The 10,842-nt window shown below is 34.7% G+C and overlaps 1 non-coding gene across 1 annotated transcript; it reads left to right on the top strand.

Annotated features, from left to right (window-relative positions):
• Positions 1-10,527: 10,527 nt before the first annotated feature.
• On the top strand, positions 10,528-10,635 carry LOC114927238 (small nucleolar RNA R71). The gene has a single exon (XR_003817603.1). It is a non-coding gene; the product is annotated as a small nucleolar RNA R71 (small nucleolar RNA).
• Positions 10,636-10,842: the final 207 nt, after the last annotated feature.

Here is a 10,842-nt window from a genome sequence, read left to right as displayed (position 1 = left end):
TAAAAAAAGACGATCACAAAAAGAAAAAGAATTCACTTTATGAAATTTGAAAATTTTTATTTAATTAAAAATATTAGTAATAATATATTTTTTAGATTTTTTTTAATATTGTTACTTACTTTTTAGATATTAGAAATCATTAATATTTAAATTAGACTGGACTTTCTTTTATACTAGACTAAATACTAAATATTTTTTTAAATTAAATTATACGTAATAACTTATTACTATTAATTTTTTTAAAAAATTTGGGGCCGAGGCCTCCACTCGCCCCCTATGTCCGTCCCTGTTTGTGTATAATAAATATGTATATTTTATTTAGTAAACTAATTTGGGTTGATCTAGTGAGTAGTTTACTAGTTTATTTAAGTAAGTATTGAGAGTTTGAATCTCGTCTTATGTATACAATAATTCCTTGGTCAACAAAAAATTTTTAAATAAAATTTTGAATTTCGATCCGCAATAAATTAGTTATTGGTATGTCAAGTTGGAGGATATCATAAAAAATAAAAAATGTATTATTTATTTAATTTATTTTTAATATATTTTTATATTAATGAATAATTTAATAACTTATTTTTATATACATATAACATAATTATTGATCTTTTACAAGTATTGAAAAAAACTAATTAAAGAAATTGTTTTACTTAATTTGTAAATTTTTTTATTCACTCATTTGTTATCATTTGAAATGATTTATATGTTCTATTTATATTAGATAGATTCTCTTTCTTCATTAAATATTAAATACTCATGATATTTACATAAAATGTATTGTTGAACGTTAATATTCAGTTTAATTATTTTATTGATCTTTATAGATTCATTAAATTTTTAATTAGGTTTTTATATTTTTTCTTTTTTAATTAGATTTTTATATTATTTTTAATTTTGTAATTAGATCATTTTTATGTAAAAAATATTAAAATTAACATAAAATTTTTTCTAAAATACATACGATCAAAGATCTAATTATATTTTTAATAATAAATACTTTTAATTTGTAAATAAATATTCAGTTAATTCTAATATTTTTTATACTATAAAAATCTAATTATAAAACTAAAAGCAACATAGGACCGAACTAAAAAAATATATATAAAAATTTAATTATAAATTTAATAAAATTATAAAGACCAACAAAATAATTAAACCTTAATATTCTTAGGTATGTTTAAGGTTACTAATAGTAATTAATATTATTACTTATTGAAACACAAATACTTTTCTATCTATATAAAAATATTGAAAATCATTTCTGTTATATATCCTCTCTCTTCAATAATTATGGGCTGTTTGGTATTATTATTTTTAGCTTACTTTTGAGTAACTAATATAATTTAGTTAATATGTGTTTTGAAAATATATATTAAAATTATTAATTAAAAAATTATAAAAAGATAAAAAAATTAATTTTATATATGTATTTATTGTATATTTATTAAAATAAAAATTAACTAATTTTTAAAATAACTACTTAAAAATTATTTAAATATATAAATTTAATTGAATTATTCTATAAAATTCTTTAATTTGTCAATCAAAATTAAAATTATTTTTTATTAAAAAAGTTCATCAATTAATGAATTATATCTGAGCTTTTAGTCGTCACATTGACTTTATTTTTGTTTCATAATATCTATTAAACTGTCACGTTTATTTTTTAATGTAATATTTTTAATTGAATTATTAATTATACTATAATAAATAAAAATATTAAAAATTATTTTACTATTTTATTTTTTCATTAAGAGTTATTTAGTAAAACTAAATTATTTTTAGATTACTCTTGATTTATTTTAACTCTCTTAGTAATTGTATATTATTCAAACAAAATGATAGATAAAAGAAACAACCTAAATAAATTAACAATAAAACGAATGATTTTTATTATAAAATTTTCATAGAAAAATTATATTTGGCAAATATTATAATGGAATAAACAATAGAGTGACAAATAAAAAATGAAGATAATATATTATATATTAAATAAAGTTTATATTAAGATATTGGATACGAATTATTGTATTATGTAAATGGATTTTATTTTAAACCTTTTGACATTATATATATTTTTCTTATGAAAAATGTTAGGATTAACAGATTTTGTGATTTATAGTTATTAATTTATTAGTTATTATTAGGGATAAGTACAATTTTGGTCCCTAACGTTAAGGGTCAGAATCGAAATCGTCCCTCTTCTAGTTTTCGATTTAAAATCGTCCTTAATGTTGCATTTCATTTTAAAATTTCATTCACCGTGAAGAGCTCTACAAAACCCACTACTTTATTCTTGAGGTAAGCTATGATTTGATTTCATTTCTTCATCCCTTAATTTCAAATTTTATGGAGAAAAGTGTTGATATTTTGGGCTCTTTTATGTTATAGGACCCAACTCTTTTGAAGGAGAAGATTAATCTTGTCTCCTTGAACCTTGGGTGTGGTAAGACTCTCAACCTTAGTGTAATTTTTTGTTCCATGATGTTTGGGTATTGAGTTGTTGTATTGGATGTGATAATTATGGCTTAGGTAGTGTGTATGTGAATATTGGAGCTTGATTGAGATTTTGAAAAGCTTGGAAAAGGACTTTGGTGTGTCAAAAATCTGTTCTTGGAGGTGTTGAGACCTTGAGAGCTTATGGAAAAGTAATTTGGAAGTGCTCCAATTGAGCGGAAAAAATCGGCTAAGGTATGATCTCGGTTTTCTGTATCTAAAATGTAATATGGTGTGAAAACTTAGGCTAGAGGCCCTAAGATAGGACTGAATGGTTGATATTGTTGAATGGTTGAAATTAATTGTGTGGTCATATATGTGATTATGAATATTGATGATTGATGATGTGATGCATGAGAGATATGCATGTTTGATATATGATCAATGAATATTTGAGGTTGGATTATGGGTGGAACCACGTTGAGAGTAAGCATGGTAGTAATTATATGTAATGTTGGCTGATTGGTAATGGTGTTATTGGAAAGTTTGATGAGGAAGGATTTATGACATGTTAATGTATTTGATATTGGGCTATTTAATTGAGATGGGATAAAATGGTGGGATGTTAGCTTGTAATGTGATAAATATGCTAATGTATGAGTTGAAGAGGCTTGAGTTGATTTTTGGTATACTTTCCTTGATTTTGAAAAGGGTTGGAATTGGGATGTTTTGAAAATGGCACTTTGTGGTTTTGTATGAAAATGTGGTTTTTGGGCATACTTTGATGGAGCGTAACTTGCACTCTGGATCCCTGTTTTGTGCCAAATTTATTTAGAAATAAATTGGATCCGGAGTAGTTATGCCATTCGAAGAACGGGCAAAAAATGTTTTAAAACGATGAAGTTATGTCCGTCGGAAGAGTGGGATGTGAAACTGTAAATTCTACGGCTTTTTAACTTAGTAAAATTTTTAGCAGAACGCACATCCACGCGTATGCGTGGCCGACGCGCACGCGTCGATGTGCTAAAATGGTTGCCCAGCCAAAATTCCCGAGAGTTGTGCCTGTTTTGTGCCAGTTTTGTGCCTGGGACACAAAACGCAACCATGCGTATGCGTGGCTGACGCGTAGGCGTCTGACGTGGCGAAAATTGGCGAGTCAAGAAATTGTTATAAGAGATACGTTGCAATTACAGTTTTTAACCAACCGAAAATCTGTTTATCAATTTAAAAAGGGTTGTCACAAATTAAAATTAAAATACTGGGAGTATGAATCCCAGGTCGTCTCCCAACGAGTTACAGAAAGGTGTGCTATTTTATTAATCAGATGTTTTCTAAAAATAGTTTGAGTTGATAAACAGGAAATTAAATCAGAGAAATTATGTAATTTTAATAAAAACCTTGACTGGGAGTAGATTAGTTGGAAGCCCTATTCTTGTTGGAGTACTCTCAAGATTAATTGATAATTGAAGGTTGTTCTGCTTAGTTATCCCTTACTAGGTAGAGGAAAGTCAAGCAAGTTGGAAAGCTATTTCTATTCACAAGTTCCAATCCTTTCCAAGGGAAAGGATTAGTGTCAGTGGCTAGAGGGCAATCCAACGATGAACCCAATTACAATTTTTCTCTTGAGCATTCCAACTCAAGGTCATCCTTTCAATCAACTCCCCATCAAGTTATGGAACTACTCGCTCATTATGAATGTAAACTTCACAACATAAGAAAGGGAAATAAAGAAAGACATGATAAATAGTAATTAAAATGATCAATTAAAAATAAAAGTAATTCTTATATTAATAAATTCTAAAATAATCCAATAGTAATTCTGAATAAATAAAGGACATGGAAAAGTAAGTGACAGATAATGAAACAAACTAGAATGACGAAGTCTTGACGGAGGTAATAACTCTTCTCAATATCCCAATCCAAAAGCAATAAAATCAAAATCCTAAAAACTATCAATGTGTAGAGAGAAAACATAGAGGAGGAGTAAAATCAGATCTAAGAACTAAAACTAGATGGAATGAATGTTCTCCTTGGTCTTTGTATGTTCCCTGGCTCTAATTTACTTTTCTGGGCCAAAAACTGGGTCAAAACAGGGCCCAAAATCACCCCCAGCAAATTTTGCAGATTCTACAGATCGCGCATGTCACGCGATCGCGTCATCCAGGCGTTCGCGTCATCTAGCATTTTGCCTTGCCACGCGTGTGCGTCGTCCACGCCTTCGCGTCACTTATGCAGTTTCCAATCCGCGCGGTCGCGTGAGCCATGCGTCCGCGTCACTGCAATTTCCTCTATGTCGCGCGGTCGCGTGAGCCATGCGCCCGCGTCACTTCTCGCTGGTTATCTCCTTAATTTCTTGTGTTCCTTCCATTTTTGCAAGCTTCCTTTCTAATCTCCAAATCATTCATGCCCTATAAAGCCTGAAATACTTAACACACAGATCACGGCATCGAATGGAATAAAGGAGAATTAAAATATAGAATTAAAAGTCTCTAGAAAGTAAGTTTTCAACCATAAAGTATTTTTAGGAAGGAATTATAAATGCATGCTTATTTAATGAATAAGTGGGTAAAGATTTGATAAAACCACACAATTAAAGACAATATAAACCATAAAATAGTGGTTTATCAACCTCCCCACACTTAGATATTAGCATATTCTCATGCTTAGTTGAAGGAGATAAAATAAATGAATGGGAACATGTAAAACTCATGCAATGCAATGCAACCTATATATGTGAATGCAACTATATGATTTTTGTCTACCTGGTTAAAAGTAAATAAGCTCTTCAAGACAATCACAAATCAAATTCCACTAATTCAATTCTTATACAGTAAGAACAGATAAAAATGCAAGAAGGTAGCTCATGAAAGCAGGGAGCATAGAATTTAAGCATTGAACCCTTCACTGATGATGTATGTATGCTCTAATCTCTCTAGTGTATAGGGTAATCATTCTATCTTTCTCCAATCATGCTTTCTAATTTTTGTTCTTCACCTAACCAATCAACAACGTTTAATATACCAATGCAAACATCATGAGGTCTTTTCAAGGTTGTAATGGGGCCAAGGTAAGGGTAAGGATACATATATGGTTAAGTAAGCTTTATAAATTGAATCTTTAATTATCCTAAGCTTTAACCCACACATATGTACATTTTATATAACTTAAATCTCATACCTAGCTACCCAAAATTTATCTTTCATATTTCTTACTCATGTATCAACTTTTATTTTAATTTTATCATACATGCATTGATCTTTGAATTCTTAACTTAACATTGGGGTAATTTTGTCCCCTTAATTAATTATTGAATATTTTTGGATTTTTTTTGAACATAAATATAAAAATAAACATAGCTTATCAATGCACATAGATGTTTAATTCTTATAGTTTCACATGAGCAGGTACCTAAATTCCCATTATATCATCATGGCACATTCCCTTATTATCTTTTGTTCCCACAATTTTCCCATACTTAATTAACACACAATTCTATCTTAAGCTAACCAAAGATTCAATTGGGATATATAATTGTTTTTCCGCTTAAGGCTAGTAATGTGGTAAAATAAAGAACAAATGGGATTTAAAGGCTCAAAGTGGCTAACAAAGATAATTAGAAGGGTAGGCTTAATTTGGATAAGTGAGCTAAACAAATAATGGCCTCAATCATATGCAAGCATATAAATATATTAAACATTGGACATATAGGATGAAACAAAATATAAATTACAATCATAGAGAAGTAAACACACAAGAATAAAATAATTATGGTTAAATAATGTAACCATGTATAAAGGCTCAAAGTCTCACAGGTTGTGTGTTCTTTAGCTCAAAAACCATGTTTCAAATACAACTTCAAGCAAATTTAACACAAAAGTTTAAATTAAAATTAGTGAAATTTTGTTCTAAAAATAGGGTCTTAGAAGAAACTTATTGTCTTTTCAATCAAGTAGAACATGCATGCAACTATGCAATTTATCCTATTCTACAAAAGAAAAACTAACTAAATATCCTATTTTATTGGTGTTAGGGAAGAGAAATTGCCTCCGAAAGTCAGGTACTGACCAATCTCCCCACACTTAAGGCTTTGCACCGTCCTCGGTGCTATCTGTCAGGAACAAAGGTGGGCTGGTAGCAGTATCTCTACAGTCGGGACCATCATGGCTCCCAGTGCTGGTAAAGGAAGTGGAGTCCGGGGTGTCTGAGTCTTTGTATTTTCCCTTAAGTAGCTCCTTGAGGTATGTGAATCGACGCTTGTTACGGTGCTCTCTTAGCTTTGCTTTGTGTTCATGCCGATCCAACCTTTCAAGTATTTAATGGAGCAGTTGATTGGTGGTAGGTGCTTGTGGTGTGGAAGGGGGAATCTCTTCAGCCGGTTCAGTAGGCTGGCTTGTAGTGGCTGCTGAAGGTCTGATATATTTCCCGTTAGGGACATACTGATCTTCCCGTGGAAGCATGGCTTTGGTGTCCCCAGCTCTGTAGGAGACTCCGGTTGCTGAGACAAGATCTGAGACCAGGACGGAAAAAGGTAAGTTGCCCGCGATTTGTACGTGTCCCATAGCACTCCGGATGTGTCTTGGTAGGTTCAGAGGCTGGTTTGTAAGGATGCACCATAGTAGAACGGCCATGTCTGCAGTGAAGGAGGACTCATGGGTGCTCGGAAAGATGTAATGGGACATAATCTGTGCCCATACTCGAGCCTCCAAGGTAAGTGCGGAAGCCGATATTCCCTTAGGACGGGAACGATGGTACCCGTAGATCCATCTGCTGCCAGGTAGGGCGATAACTCTGAGAATAGCGTCCCAGTCAAATTGGTACATCTGGCGCTTGAGTGCGGCTTCTTGAAATGCGTCCAGTCCTTCTGGAGTAGGGGGAAGATCTAGAGCTCGTTGAATGGTCTCTTCTGTAATGGGGACTTGCTTCTATCGGACATAGACAGACTGCAGAGTTGGCAAGTGGAAATTGGAGTAGAACTCTACTACCCAAGAAAGATTAACCTGCCGTGGCTGTCTCTGGAGGAAACCCCATTGTCTTCGTGTAATTTGTGGCTCAACAAATTCAGCAATATGGTTTGGGAGGATAAAAAGGTGTTCGTTGTTGTAACTCCTTTCTGCCAGGATGGGGAACATCTGCTCACAGTAGCGATTGATAAATCGCGCAGTGTCCTTTGCCAGGAAGGCTTTCTCTTTATCATCAACCTTTATAATCCTCTTAATTCTTTTTGTTGAGGGTTTAACTGCAGTTGAAGAAGGCTCTGCCACTAGTGCTCGTTTTGTTTCTCTCCTTGCTGTTGATTTAGGAGCAGCTTTCTCCTTGCCTTTCTTGGTGGCCATCCTGAAAGGGAGAAAAGAGAAAGTATGTCAAAATGTCAAGGGGTAGAGCAAGGAAGAGGATGGTATGGGTGGTAATCAATGCACATTAAAGATGAATGAAGTTAACACATGGTCATGACTGCATGTGAAAAACTGTCATGAGGAATATAGTAAGTGCATAGGGTGACAATTAAATGCAAGGTGTTTATTGGCATGCAGGCAAAGGCATGAGTAGTATAGATCAAGCATTTAATGTCAATGTTAAATTACCACAGAGTTCAAACTAACAATCTGTTTGTAATAACAATTATATTAAATTAATAAAATATAAAAAAAAGAGTTTTGTGAAAAGCAGGCATTTAGAGTAAAAAGAAATCCAAAAATAGTGCACAATGCCATACAGGCGTTTTCACAAACACATAGCATGCAAGGTAGGTAAGCAATTGAAAATAATAAGTGGGGTTTATGGGGAAGAGACGATGGATGTGAGTGGTGAAGAGGTGATGGAGAAGAGTGATTGAGTTGATTGGTGAAGGGTATTTGGGGAAGAGAGTTATGAAAAGGTGTGAAGAGGAGAGAAGGAAAAGTGGGGGTCCTGTGGGTCCACAGATCCTGAGAAAATCCTGTGGGGTCCACAGATCCTGTGGTGATTTTGTGGGATCCACAGATCCTGAGGTGTCAAGGGTTTTTCATCCCTGCACCTTTTAGACGTGTAAAATGCCCTATACATGCAATCCTGGCGTTTAACGCCAGACTGCTGCCTGTTTCTGGCGTTAAACGCCACTTCCATGTTCTGTTCTAGCGTTTAACGCCAGGTAGATGCTTGGTTCTGGCATTAAACGCCAGCTTGGTGCTTGTTTCTGGCGTTAAACGCCAGACAGATGCTTGTTTCTGGCGTTTAAACGCCAGACTGTTCTCCTCCAGGGTGTGCTATTTTTCATTCTATTTTTCATTCTGTTTTTGATTTTTCAGTAGTTTTTGTGACTTCACATGATCATCAACCTAAAGAACACATAAAATAACAATGGAAAATAAATAAATATAATTAGATAACATTGGGTTGCCTCCCAACAAGCACTTCTTTAATGTCAATAGCTTGACAGTGAGCTTTCATGGAGCCTCACAGACGTTCAGAGCATTGTTGGAACCTCCCAACACCAAACTTAGAGTTTGAATGTGGGGGTTCAACACCAAACTTAGAGCTTGACTTTGGGGGCTTTGGTTGACTCTGCAGTGAGAGAAGCTTTTCATGCTTCCTCTCCATGGTTACAGAAGGAGATCCTTGAGTTTTAAACACAAGGTTGTCCTCATTCAGTTGAAGGTTCAATTCTCCTCTGTCCACATCAATCACAACTCTTGCTGTGACTAGGAAAGGTCTTCCAAGGATGATGGATTCATTCTCATCCTTCCCAATATCCAGGATTATGAAATCAGCAGGGATGTAAAGGCCTTCAACCTTTACTAGCACGTCCTCTACTTGTCCATAAGCTTGTTTTCTTGAGTTGTCTGCCATCTCTAATGAGATTCTAGCAGCTTGCACCTCAAAGATCCCAAGTTTCTCCATTACAGAGAGTGGCATTAGGTTTATCCCTGATCCAAGGTCACATAGAGCCTTCTCAAAGGTCATGGTGCCTATGGTACAAGGTATTAAGAACTTTCCAGGATCCTGTTTCTTCTGAGGCAATCTCAGTTGATCCAGATCACTTAGTTCATTGATGAGCAAGGGGAGTTCATCTTCCCAAGTCTCATTACCAAATAATTTGGCATTCAGCTTCATGATTGCACCAAGGTACTTGGCAACTTGCTCTTCAGTGACATCTTCATTCTCTTCAGAAGAAGAATACTCATCAGAGCTCATGAATGGCATAAGGAGGTTCAATGGAATCTCTATGGTCTCTAGATGAGCCTCAGATTCCTTTGGTTCCTTAGAGGAAAACTCCTTGTTGATCACTGGACGTCCCAGGAGGTCTTCCTCACTGGGATTCACGTCCTCTCCCTCCCTTGTAGGTTCGGCCATGATGGTTAAATCAATGGCTTTGCACTCTCTTTTTGGATTCTCTTCTGTATTGCTTGGGAGAGTACTAGGAGGGATTTCAGTGACTCTTTTACTCAGCTGGCCCACTTGTACCTCCAAATTTCTAATGGAGGACCTTGTTTCATTCATGAAACTTAAAGTGGCCTTAGATAGATTAGAAACTATGTTTGCTAAGCTAGATGGATTCTGCTCAGAACTCTCTGTCTTTTGCTGAGTGGATGATGGAAAAGGTTTGCTATTGCTAAACCTGTTTCTTCCACCATTATTAAAGCCTTGTTGAGGCTTTTGTTGATCCTTCCATGAGGAATTTGGATGATTTCTCCATGAGGGGTTATAGGTGTTTCCATAGGGTTCACCCATGTAATTCACCTCTGCTATTGCAGGGTTCTCAGGATCATAAGCTTCTTCTTCAGAAGAGGCCTCTTTAGTACTGTTGGATGATTCCTTCAATCCATTCAGACTCTGAGAAATCATATTGACTTGATGAGTCAATATTTTATTCTGAGCCAATATGGCATTCAGAGTATCAATTTCAAGAACTCCCTTCCTCATAGGCGTCCCATTACTCACGGGATTCCTTTCAGAAGTGTACATAAACTGGTTATTTGCAACTATGTCAATGAGTTCTTGAGCTTCTGCAGGCGTTTTCTTTAGGTGGATGGATCCACCTGCAGAATGGTCCAGTGACATCTTTGATAACTCAGACAGACCATCATAGAATATATCCAGGATGGTCCATTCTGAAAGCATGTCAGAAGGACACTTTTTGGTCAGTTTCTTGTATCTCTCCCAAGCTTCATAGAGGGATTCTCCTTCTTTCTGTCTGAAGGTTTGAACATCCACTCTAAGCTTGCTAAGCTTTTGAGGAGGAAAGAACTTGGCTAAGAAAGCCGTGACCAGCTTATCCCAAGAGTTCAGGCTGTCTTTAGGTTGAGAGTCCAACCATACTCTAGCTTTGTCTCTTACAGCAAACGGGAAAAGCATAAGCCTGTAGACCTCAGGATCAACCCCATTGGTCTTAACAGTATCACAGATCTGCAAGAATTCAGTTAAGAACTG

Source organism: Arachis hypogaea, unplaced genomic scaffold, assembly GCF_003086295.3.
Source record: "Arachis hypogaea cultivar Tifrunner unplaced genomic scaffold, arahy.Tifrunner.gnm2.J5K5 arahy.Tifrunner.gnm2.scaffold_76, whole genome shotgun sequence".
NCBI classification, from domain to species: domain Eukaryota; kingdom Viridiplantae; phylum Streptophyta; class Magnoliopsida; order Fabales; family Fabaceae; genus Arachis; species Arachis hypogaea.
This window is presented reverse-complemented; position numbering and strand designations above follow the sequence as displayed.